The following is a 12,827-nucleotide window of genomic DNA, read 5'->3' as shown; positions in this document are numbered from 1 at the left end:
CCGGTGGCCATATGGGATGGCGGTGCTTCATGCAAGGGCTTTAACCTGCTGCACCACAGCGCCGGCCCCTATCCTAATTACTGATATTAGATCATGTTAGGTTAAATGTGTCCTTCCATGTGTCTAAGATAACCATACAAAATTAGCAATAGTGCATATAACATTTAAACCAACATGGTCAAGCAAGCATTTGGCAAAGCAGTTAAGACTCCAGTTGGAATGCCTACATCCCATACTGAAGAGCCAGGATTCTCAAGTCCCAGCTCAGCTTGCAATTCCAGCTTCCTGTTAATACACACCCTGGAAGGCAGCAGGTGATGCCTCAAGTAGTTGGGTCCCTGCTACCCATGTGGGAGAGCTAATTGAGTTCCAGACTCTTGGATCTCAGCTTCATCCTCTGGCTACAGGAGACAATTGGGGAGTGAAAGGAAGATCTCTTTCTCCTCTCTCTCTCTCTCTGCCTTTCCAAATAAATGAAATAAATAAAGTACATTCAAACTAATAAAGGAGAACATATAAGAAAAACAGAAAAAAATTGCAACTTAAAACTTCAAATTGTTCCTCTGTATTTGAGAATGGACATGTTCTAGAAATGATTTGCAGTTACATATGTTCAGAGGATGCAAAACGCCTCCCCCCATGTGACTTTCAGACCCTATGATTTCACCAAACCAAGAAACTAAGGTGTTTCTTTCCTCTCTTTCTCTCTCTCCCTCTCCCTATCCTCTTCTTCTCTATATGCACAAATGAGTATTTCTATATTTAAATTATTTTTATTTTCTTTACTTATTTTTAGAACAACCTCATATCTACATTATAAGCAAAGGAGAGAAACAATTTAGCCATTTCTGTGACTGAATCTATGTACTATTAAAAATAAAAAGCTGGGGGCCAGTGCCTGTGGTGTAGTAGGCTAATTCTCCGCCTGTGGCGCTGGCATCCCATATGGGCGCCAGTTCTAGTCCCAGCTGCTGCTCTTCCAATCAGGCTCTCTGCTATGGCCTGGGAAAGCAGTAGAAGATGGCCCAGGTGCTTGGGCCCCTGCACCCATGTGGGAGCCCCAGAAGAAGCTCTTGGTTCCTGGCTCTGGATTGGTTCAGCTCTAGCCATTGTGGCCATTTGGGAAGTGAACCAGTGAGGGAAGACCTTTCTGTCTCTTCCTGTCACTGTCTGTACCTCTCTCTCTCAAATAAATAAATAAAATATTTAAAAATAAATAAAAATGAAAAGCTGGGTCACCTTTGTGGTACAGTGGGTTAAGCTGCTACTTGTAATGTTGGCATCCATTTCAGAGCACTGGTTTGAGCCCTGGCTACCCCACTTCTAATTCAGCTTCCTGCTAAATGCCTGAGAAAGTGGCAGATTATGGCTCAAGTACTTGGTCCCCGGCCACCTGTGTGGAGACCATATTGAGTTCCTGGCTTGTGGCTTCAGCCTGGCCCACACCAAGCTGTCACAGCCATTTAGGGAATGAACCAACAGATGGAAAAATATGTCTCCCTCTCTTCCTGATGCTTTGCCTTTCAAGTAAGTGAATATATCTTTAAAAAAAAAAAAGTGCAAAGAACCAAGTAGAATAAAACTGAACTTTATTTACCTGGTTGTTTGTTGGTGATGTTATGGATTTTTAAAACTATATGCAATGATAAATCAATAACTTTCAATGACATTTCTGTGACTTAAATCGCTATTCAGCTAGAAGTTCTAATTGCCTCACTAGTCATAATTTAGGACAGACAAAGGAGGGAGAAAAACAGCCAGTCATGGGAGGAGCTTGCAGTAGTAGCACAGAAAAGGAGAGAGACTTCCCAGGGGTTTTATCAGCTATTTATCAACACCACCCATTTCCTTGTCCTGAACTCGATTAGATGGCCCTGATTTGACAAACAGTCACTGTAAGATTAGAATTTCACTCTAGAATGGCCTCTGGGAAAGACAAGAAAATCCACACTTGTGAATAATACAATCAGCTCTAGCCAAGACATGGCCCTAGCCTTTGTGCAGCACAGCTGGATAAGAAGACAGGAGGCCTTTAAATTGAATTTGGATTAAAATATGAGCAAAAAACCCAACTCTTTAGAAAGGCGTTCTAACCTAAAGAATAAGATCCAGCCACACATGTTAAATCCATTTGATTGGTTAAAGAGTTAGATTTGCTTATTGCAGTTTAATAATTTAACAATCTAAAATTAAAGACTCTAAAATAATTTACTCATCTTAAACATTGCCGAGAAACCTGTAAAATGCTACACGGATTGAAAACTCTCCTAGACTATCGTTCTGTTTCAATATGGCAAATTGAACTGCAAACTGGTATATCTGGTGCTCTTTGGTAGATGCATATTAGACAGTTTCTTTCAAGTACACTTGAAATAGCAAATGACTAAACTTAAAAAGCCTATTGCCATCAATTAAAATTCCTTAGTATGATAGTTTTTAAGTGTTACAGAAATCCTACCCTCTTTCAATGGCTTGCCTATTAGTACTGCTGTATTTATCGGGTGGGAGAAGCCTGACGGGCCAGGGCGAGATGGTGAGAGAGTAAGAGAGGAATCAGGAGTGATTCTGTTTCTAAAGACTCAGAAAGTAGATAAAAATCTCGATGAGGTACAGCTGAATTCAGGTAGCTTCATGAAGGAAACAGTAAAATTTATAAAAATAGTCATAGGAGGCCGGCACCGCGGCTCACTAGGCTATTCCTCCGCCTGCGGTGCTGGTACCGTGGGTTCTAGTCCCGGTTGGGGCACTGGGTTCTGTCCTGGTTGCTCCTCTTCCAGGCCAGCTCTCTGCTGTGGCCTGGGAAGGCAGTGGAGGATGGCCCAAGTGCTTGGGCCCCTGCACCCGCGTGGAGACCAGGAAGAAGCACCTGGCTCCTGGCTTTGAATTGGCACAGCGCCGGCCACAGCAGCCATTTGGGGGGTGGACCAACAGAAGGAAGACCTTTCTCTCTGTCTCTCTCTCTCTCTCACTGTCTAACTCTGCCTGTCAAAAAAAAAAAATCATAGGAATTATCATTTGGTTTTTTGTTTTTGGAACAATTATGGCACTTAAAAACGTTCTGAAGTTGAATTTACTCTTTTCAAAGAAGGCATTTGGAAGATCTCATCAAAATTCCTTGATCAGCAAATTCTTACAACTACCTATCTCAACAAACGCCTAAGCCTCCTTCCTGCTCAAAAACACCACTTGTTTTTGGAATAAAATTATACAACTAAACAACTTTAGCACTAGGTTTTTCTGTAGGCCAGTATTCTTCAGGGAAAGCACATGGAGTATTTCAGCCCTGTGACTGAAAGCAACAAAAATAAAAGTTGTATTTCTTTTTTAATTTTTTTGTTTGTTTGAAATAGAGATCTTCCATTTGCTGGTTCATTCCTAAATTGGCTGGACCAGCCAAGGGTTGGGCCAGGGTAAAGCAAGAAGCCACAAACCTCATCTGGATGTCCCACATGGGTGGCAGGGGCCCAAGTTTTTAAGCTGTCAACTGCTGCCTTTCTGAGTACACATTAGCAGGAAGCTGGATCAGAAACAAAAGTGCATTCGTACCCAGGCACTCCATGTGCAATGTGGGTGTCCAAAGCAGTGACAACCGCTTCACCAAAGGCCCACCCTAAGAATATTTTGACTTTAAAAACAAAAAAGATTTATTTATTTATTTATTGGACAGAGCTACAGACAGCAATGGGGAGAGACAATGAGAGACAGGTCTTCCATCCACTGGTTCACTCCCCAAATGGCCACAACAGCCTGAGCTGAGCCGATCTGAAGCCAGGAGCCAGGAGCTTCTTCTGAGTCTCCCACACAGGTGCAGGGCCCAAGCACTCGGGCCATTTTCTACTGTTTTCCCAGGCCATAAGCAGAGAGCTGGATCAGAAGTAGAGCAGCTGGGGCTTGAACCAGCACCCATATGGGAGGCCAGCACTGCAAGTGATGGTTTTATCTGCTACACCACAGCACGGGCCCAAAAGCTTTTGATTTTTAATAAAGTATTTAATTATTGCTTTCTTTTTTGAGTCACACAGGTGCAGACAATAACAGAATAAAACGGAATGCTTTAAGTTTATGAAGGGTAAGTGTTGGGGGGTGCAGGGCGGGGCACACACTCAAATGCTTTTTTTTTCCTACCAGAAAGTGTTCCAACCACAGCATAACATGATGTGAGCACAAGAGGACAGGCACTGAGCTCCACCCTTCTCGTGTCTTCAAGTAGTACCTTCCACAGAGTAGATGTTGAAGAAATGTAGGATGTGAGAGTGAGTAAGTGAGAATTAGCAAGCAAATGAAAAATAAACAGAACACAGCAGTTTTGTCTGGCACAGAAAAAACAATGTGTTGTTTTTTTTTTTTTTTTAATCTCACAACACATCTTCCCAGTGAGGTTAAACCCAGCACTAGTGGGGTGAAGCAAAGAAAACAAGCAGCCCTTGGAAGCCACTCCCTATTCCACTCAAGTCCAGAGCTTCCGGGATGAGCCGGAAAGTCAGTGGAGCTGCTCCGTCTCAGTCTCCAGCCTGAGGAAGTGCCCAGGAAGTGCCTTGGGGTCCTGCACTATCCTGGGATCCAGGATTCCCCAAACTTCGCTCCTTGAAAGAGGCAGAAGAAGTGAGTTTGGGCTGAGACTCATCCTTTGGCGTTTTAGTCCAGAGCCTTTTAGAGACTTGTCCAGAATTTCCAAACCTCTTTCTTATATTCTGCCGCCCTCTGGGGCCATGCTCCCTCCCCGACCCCTGCCATACTGAGTCTTCCCTTGGTCTTGGATCATTCGGTCCCCTTCTGCAGAAGCCACCTCATTCTTCTCTCCAAGCCAACACAAATCTGTTTCTCAGGACCTACTCGGCCTCAGCCAGACTGATGTACAAGCATGAAGTTCATGAACACTTCCCCTTCCCTGGCAGCCTGGGGTGACCACTTATTCATCACTTACCCACTGTATATGAATGTATCAGTTCCTGATGTCTCAAGACTGAGAACCATGTTGTAACCCTTTGCCCTGCAGACAGCATGCGGTCTTCATAGTAGATGATTAGTATTTGTCATCTAAATAAGAAAAGATTGTTTTTCTGTGGCCCCACCATCTACAGTATCGTTATTCGATGCATGTTAATTCCGGGCAAAACCCTCTATGGATTCACGTGTGATAGCTGTAGAACAAGAGACAGCCCTTATTATGTGGCAGAGTTAGCTAAGGAATTTTTCCACCCAGAAAAATTCACCACTTCACAGATATGAAGGAGGTCAAGTACAAACTTGCAATGCAAAGCACTCCTATGGCAGATCCAGCTCACCTAAACCACAGTCACGTGGTCATGGGAGTCATGACGATGACAGTGGTGTTGGTGGCTGCGCCAGAGAATTCAGATACCCCAGAAAGTTCTGGTACCTTTTCTACCTAAACAATGGCTGTGGGGAGCAACTCAGACTAGACTAAGTTACTGGAATTAAGATTTATTCTATGCATCTGCTCTCCCACAATATGGCGCTGGGAGAGGAGGAAACAGCTTCTACACAGCTGCCTCCAGTTCAATCAATAAACTGTAGGACCTGCTCCTGATTGGAGGAGAGCAGCGTACTCGGCGTGTGGGTAGCAGAGTTGGGATTGGTGGAAGAGGACTATAAAGGAGGAGAGAGACAACATGCACCAGGAACATCTATCTGAAGGAACACCTGTGCAGCCCCTGAGAGAACCAGCCGGCGGTGTGCCGCTCCCCCGCAGAAGTGGGGAAAGCGGCAGGGGGAACCGCCCTTCCACAGAGGTGGAAGGGTCGGTAGCCAACCCGGGAAGAACCAGCAGCAAACCTGGGAAGGGCCGAGCAGACAAAAGAACAGCGCAGGGTCCTGTGTCGTTCCTCCACGAAGAGGGGGAGCGACATAATGGTGCCGTGACTCGGATATGAAGCCTAGGCAGGGCTTAGTGTCGCTCCTCCACGAAGAGGGGGAGCGACAATGGCCTTTGACATCTTCATCTCCCTATTTTGGTTAATGTTGGAGGGGCTCAGATCTGAGTCCTTAATTTTCGTCTCTATCTCTATTCACTTCCAATTTAACCTCATAGCTGGGTATTCTATCTGGAAACTAATAGCTCCCAGATTTATATTTATAGCTCAGATCATGGCCCTAAATTCTTCTCTACTTCCTAATCAACACTCACACTTACATAGTTCATAAGCACCTTAAATTTAACATACCCCAGGGCCAGTGCTATGGCATAGTGGGTAAAGCCACCATTTGCAGTGCCGGCATCCTATGTGGGCACTGGTTTGAGTCTCGGCTGCTCCATTTCCAACCCAGGTCTCTGCTATGGCATGGGAAAGCAGTGTAAGATGACCCGAGTCCTTGGGCCCCTGCACTAATATTGGAGACCTGGAAGAAGCTCCAGGCTACTGGCTTTGGACTTGCCCAGCTCCAGCTGTGTGGCCATTTGGGGAGTGAAGCAGCAGATGGAAGATATCTTTTTCCCTCTCTCTCTCTCTCTCTCTCTCGCTGCTTCTTCCTGTAACTCTGCCTTTCAAATAAATAATTAAATCTTTAAAAAAATTTAACATACTCCAAATTGTGCTCCTGGCTTTTCACCCTGCCATCTCCCAAAATAAAATTAAATAAAAAACCTGTCACATTTATAATCCTGCCAGTTTCAGTAAAAGCTTATTTTTTAAAGATTTATTTTATTTACTTGAAAGGCAGAGTTACAGAAAGAGAATGAGAGAGTGAGAGAGGTCTTCCATCCACTTGCTCACTCCCCAGATATCTGCAATGGATGGGGCTGGGCTGGTCCAAATCCAGGAACCAGGAGCTTCCTCCAGGTCCCCCACATGGGTGGTAAGGACCCAAGCACTTGAGCCATCTTCCACTGCTTTCCCAGGCACATTAGCAGGAAGCTGGACAACAAGTGGAGCAGCCAGTTCTTGAACGGGCCCCCACATGGGATGTCAGCATTGCAGGCAATGGCTTTACCCACTACACCACAGCGCCTGACTGAATAACGATAGCTCTTTCCAGCTGTTCAGGACAAATCCTGGGAGTCATCTTCATTCTCTGCTTTCAAATATATAAAGTATCTGATCACCTCCATGTTATAACAGTGTAAATTCAGCCTAGATTATTGGAATAGGTTCCTACTAGTCTTCTGGCTTTCATTATCAGCTCCTTAACTCTAATCTCAACAGAGCAATTACAGTAATACTTCAGAAATTTAAGGGGCAGGAATTCAGTGTAGTGGTTAAGATGCTACTTGGGATGGCTACAACCCATCCTGGCACTGGAGTCACAACTCTGTTCCCAATTCCAGCTTGCTGCTAACATGCACCCTGGGAAGAAGCAGCCATGGCTTGAGCAGTGATGGATCAAGTGTTTGGGTCCCTGTCACCCTCTTTGGGAGCCAGATGCGTTCCTGGCTCCTGGCTTCTGCTTGGCTCAACTTCAGTTGTGGCAGGCATTTGAGGTTTGATCCAGTGTCTGTCTCTTTCTATCTGCCTTTCAGTAAATAACACTTTAAAATATATGTCAGTGCTCAAGCTGACTTGCCCCAAACGGCAGAGTTAGAAACATATCAGGGGATTCCAATTCAATCCCATCAAGGTGGCATGTACCAATGCCATCTCACTAGTCCCAGTGATCAATTTCAGTTCACAATTGATCATAATGATATGACAAAGAATCAAAGGGATCACATAAACAAGACTAGCATCAGAAAATACTAACTGATAGAACAAAAAAGGGAGAGAACGATCCAACATGGGAAGCCGGATACACAGCAGACTCGTAGAATGACGGATGTCCTGAACAGCACTCTGGCTTCAGAATCATCCTTTAGGGCATTCGGATCTGGCTGAAAAGCCCATGAGAGTATTGCAGGCATGGAAGGCCAAGACACTCTGGCAAAAAAAAAAAAATGACCTAAATGAAAGATCTCCACGAGTGAGATCCCAGTGGAAAGAACGGGTCATCAAAGAAGGAGGTACCTTTCTCTGAAGGGAGGAGAGAACTTCCACTTCGACTATGACCTTGTCTAAATATGATAAGAGTCAGTGAATTCTAAAGGCTTCCATAGCCTTGGCAACTCATGACAAGAGCCTAGGGGGATTACTGATGCCATAAACAAGAGTGTCAAATTGTTAAGTCAACAACAGGAGTCACTGTGCACTTACTCCTCATGTAGGATCTTTGTCCTTAATGTGCTGTACATTGTGATTTAATGCTATAACTAGTACCGAAACAGTATTTTTCACTTTGTGTTTCTATGTGGGTGCAAACTGTTGAAATCTTTACTTAATGTATGCTAAACTGATCTTCTGTATATAAGAGAAATGAAAATGAATCTTGATGTTAATGGAAGGGGAGAGGGAGCGGGAAAGGGGAGGGTTGCAGGTGGGAGGGAAGTTATGGGGGGGAAGCCATTGTAATCCATAAGCTGTACTTTGGAAATTTATATTCATTAAATAAAATTTAAAAAAAATAAAATTTATGTCAGGTCATCTTACTCCTTCAATAGCTTTTATCTACACGAAAATAAACACCTATGTTTATAGTAACCTACAAAACTCACAAGATCTACTTCTCTCCTTTCTTCTCTGAACTCATCCCCTACTACTCTTCTCCTCATTCACTCTGCTATACCGCATATGTTCCTTGTTGATTTTTGAACACCATGGGAATGAGAATGTTCCTGGTTGCTTGATATTGCCCTTGCAGATCCTTCAGCCTGGAGTGCTGTGTTTTCAGATGACCAAATGGCTCCCTGCTATAGCTTTTTAAAGTTTTGAGCTAATGTTAACTTCTCAATGAAGCCTTCTTTAACTACCATATGTTAAATAGGTACATGTCCAATCCTATGGCCCTCTTTATTTTTCCTCTTCCACTGATTTATTTTTTCTATAATACGTATCAGCTTCTAATGGACTATATAATTTAAATATTCATTGTCAATCTTTTCCCCCTGGAGTGCAAGCTCATGGAGGATAGTGAGTGTTCCATTTGCTCCCAGTCTCTACACCAAAATTGGGTACTTAGCACTCAAAAAGTATTTATCGCATGAATTAATGAATGAGTGACTTTGAAGCAGAATCTTTATTGACTATAACAGAAAGTTACTGTAACTTCAGTAAGTTACTCATTATGATAACCCCACTCATTATAAACACTATCAAGGCACAACAGGGGGGCTAGCACTGTGGCGTAGTGGGAAAAGCCGCTGCCTGCAGTGTTGGCATCTCATATGGGTGCCGGTTCGAGTCCCAGCAGTTCCACTTCTGATCTAGCTCTCTGCTATGGCCTGGGAAAGCAGTAGAGGATGACCCAACTCCTTGGGCCCCTGCACACACATGGGAGACCCAGAAGAAGCTCCTGGCTCCTGGCTTTGGATCAGCTCAGCTCTGGCTGTTGCGGTCATTTGGGGAGTAAACCAGTGGAATGGAAGACCTCTCTCTCTCTCTCTCTCTCTCTCTCTGGTTCTATGTCTCTCTGTAACTCTGTCTTTCAAATAAATAAAATAAATCTTAAAAAAAGGCACAATAGATTTCAGTTCTGGTTTCATCTCATAGCAATTTCTAAACCTTGTGTTAGTCATTGAATTTCTCTAACCTTCAGTGTCCTCATTTGTAAAATGGGCCCAATAGTCCTTTCTCATTCTACAACAAAACACTAAATAAAATAATGTCTAGGAAAATAGTATCAAAAAAATTTTAATAATGAGTTTTTAGTAGAAAAGACAGGTTTTTTGGTCTTCATAATTCTTTGTCAGTTTTCAGGAATAATATCTTTGTGCAGTATACTAAAGGTCATGTGTAAAAATAACAAAAAATATAAATTATCTTCAATTAAACTGTTTCTATAAGGATATTTGAGGGATGGTTATGACAAAAAGTTGGAAATATAATAAATGCTATTGATAAGGCATGGTTCAATAAGTCAGGGTACCTACATGAAAGTGACACTGAGAAGCATTGAAAAGAACAAGTAGATTTGCCTAGTAAATAAATCTATAATAAAGGAAGTGGGAAAATGCAAATATACATAGTACTATTCCATATTGTAAGAAATAGTTGCATTTATCTACCTCTATTACCAGGTCTCTATGGAAACAAGCTGAAAGGGATATGCAAAAAATGGAACAGGGGTAGCGTATCTCCTGGAGGGTGGGATTCAATAGGTGTTGGCAGAGAAGAGGCATTAGACACATACAGAATACCATGGCAAGACAAAGACAGGAGAAGTAGTTTTTCTTATTGTATTTCCAGTGTTGCTCAAATAAGAATTTTACTTTAAGAAAATTGCTTGTTTCCACAATTTTTTTGCAGTTTCTTTTTTTTAAAAGATTTATTTATTTATTTGAAAGTCAGAGTTACACAGAGAGAGAAGGAGAGGTAGAGAGAGAGAGGTCTTTCTTCCGCTGGTTCACTCCCCAATTGGCAGCAATGGCCGGAGCTTCACCAGTCCGAAGCCAGGAGCCAGAAGCTTCTTCCGGGTCTCCCATGTGTGTGCAGGGGCCCAAGGACTTGGGCCATCTTCTACTGCTTTCCCAGGCCATAGCAGAGAGCTGGATTGGAAGTGGAGCAGCTGGGTTGCAAACCGGCACCCATATGGGATGCCGGCGCTTTAGGCCAAGGCGTTAACCTGCTGCACCATAGCACCAGCCTGTTTGCACACTTTTCAAGCACTCTTAGCAATGGTGCAGAAGTAAATGCAGCAGAAGCAGCTGACTCCAACAGCCCAAATGCCCTGGTCAGAAGTGGTTGTCAGATGAGTGTAGAGAATCCTTTGGGTGCTGTGACCACAAGTCAGGAAACTGCACCTTCTTTGTATGATAACAAAGACACAAGATATAGGGGTCAGCACCGTGGCATAGCAGGTTAAGCTGCGCCTGCAGTGACAACATCGCATATGGGTACTGGTTGAGTCCCAGCTCTTCACTTCTGATCCAGTTCCCTCTAATGTTCCTAGGAAAGCAGTGCAAGATAGCTCAAGTTCTTGGGCCCTTGCAGCCACGTGGGAGACCTGGAGCTCCTAGCTCCTGTCTTTGGCCTGGCCCGGCCCCAGATGTTAGGACCATTTGAGGAGTGAACCACCGATGGAAGACATTCTCTCTCTCTCTCTCTCTCTCTGGAACTCTGCCTTTCAAATAAATAATTTTTTTAAAAAAGACACAATATGTAGGAGTGATAGCTAGAAGCATCCAAAATCTGAACACCTTCAGAAAGGAAAATTCCATTACCTCCCTCAGAAATGGTTTGTGTCTGTTCCCACAATCAGCGTAGTCTGCATTTCCTGGCATTCTCTCTTCACCTCCAAGGTCTCTCGGCACACCCAGCCCCGTGCTTTGTCTTTTCCTTTCTGTGACAGACTCCAGAGACCCAGCCGCCATCCCTATGTCTTGGTCACAAGCTCAGTTCTCTTAATTGACTCAAAGGTAAGTGCCCAACTTCTTTTCACTTCAAGTTTTGTCAAGAGAATTTGTACAAGGAAATTGAGAGGAATGATGAGAGGATCCAAACGGGGATCACACCGTTTGCACAAACCACTCACACCCATCTCTGCAACAGAAGCACTAGTCCCTAGGAGCTTAGTTTTGCATGTTTGATTTTTTGGGTTGAGACTCATCACACTGGTACTTTTTCTCCCCATTATTAGAAAATGCCACCAACTGTCTGCATAACCTCAAGTGAACGTCATAATGTTCTCAGGCCAAGTTTCCTCCCATGAAAGCAACAATAATAACATTATTTGAACTCACACAATTGTGACAGTTAAATAAGTTAATAAGCCCATTTAGGACAGTGTCTGTCATAGTTTTTATTAGTCATTTTTGAAAGCATCTCTTTTAATCCAAAAGAAAAATCTGGCATCCTCATGTCATCATGTGTTCACTTTGCCAGTCCAGGCATACCAGGGTCTAAGGTCACTGACGTGTAAGCTCTTTGCTCTAACCAGACACACCCTAGGTATTTCCCATCTGTCCCATTCTGAACTTCTTATTTCTATTTTTCATCAAGTAAATAATTAATAATTGTCCATCCTGCTCTGTGTAAGTGCTTCTTAACTCCACTAGAAATCCAGAGAACCAACAATAGATGTTACCCACATCACAATACTTCTGGTGGCTGTCAATAAGGCAACTTCTGACTTTGGATGGGACAACCTGTCCAATGGTACCCTTCATGATGAATGAGATTGTCATCATGGGTTCTACAAAAGGTAGGTAGATAGATTTGCATAGCTACCCTGGAAATCTCACTCCAAGATTTTTTTATTGTTTACTTCTCCTGGACTAGAACAGGTTCACAGATCTGTGATCCATGATCCATTGAAGTAGAGGTCAATCTGGTTCTGGCTACCCTGCCTGGTATGAGATTTCCAAGAAACCAGGTAAGTTCAGCCTTTGTTGCAATCGTTTGGGTCATGTGTTACAATGCTGGACAAAGGAAATTCTGCATCTATTTTAAAATATGGAAAACAAACATCAGTCTTCATGAAAATACTGAATTTGTTCATTCAACAAATAGCTATGAATTATCCATTCTGTTCTAGGCACAGTTCTAAGTCCTGAGTTTACAGCAATTAATAAGATAGACATAAAATCTACATTTGTGAATCTTACAAACCAATGAACCAAATGAATAATAAGAAAGTAACAGAATACTTGATTCACCCTCTATTTCTAGTCCTACTCCTTCCACAGTGAATCCTGAATAAATCCTTGATAAGCCCTAGAATCCCCCACACAACACACTCTTTTCCCTTCTTTCTTCCCTATCTTCTTTCTTTTATCCTTCTTTCTCGTTGTGGCCATTTGGGGAGTGAACCAGTGGATGGATGATCTCTCTCTCTGTCTCTCC

The sequence above is a fragment of the Oryctolagus cuniculus genome, chromosome 3, assembly GCF_964237555.1.
Source record: "Oryctolagus cuniculus chromosome 3, mOryCun1.1, whole genome shotgun sequence".
Taxonomy (NCBI): Eukaryota; Metazoa; Chordata; class Mammalia; order Lagomorpha; family Leporidae; genus Oryctolagus; species Oryctolagus cuniculus.
This window is presented reverse-complemented; position numbering follows the sequence as displayed.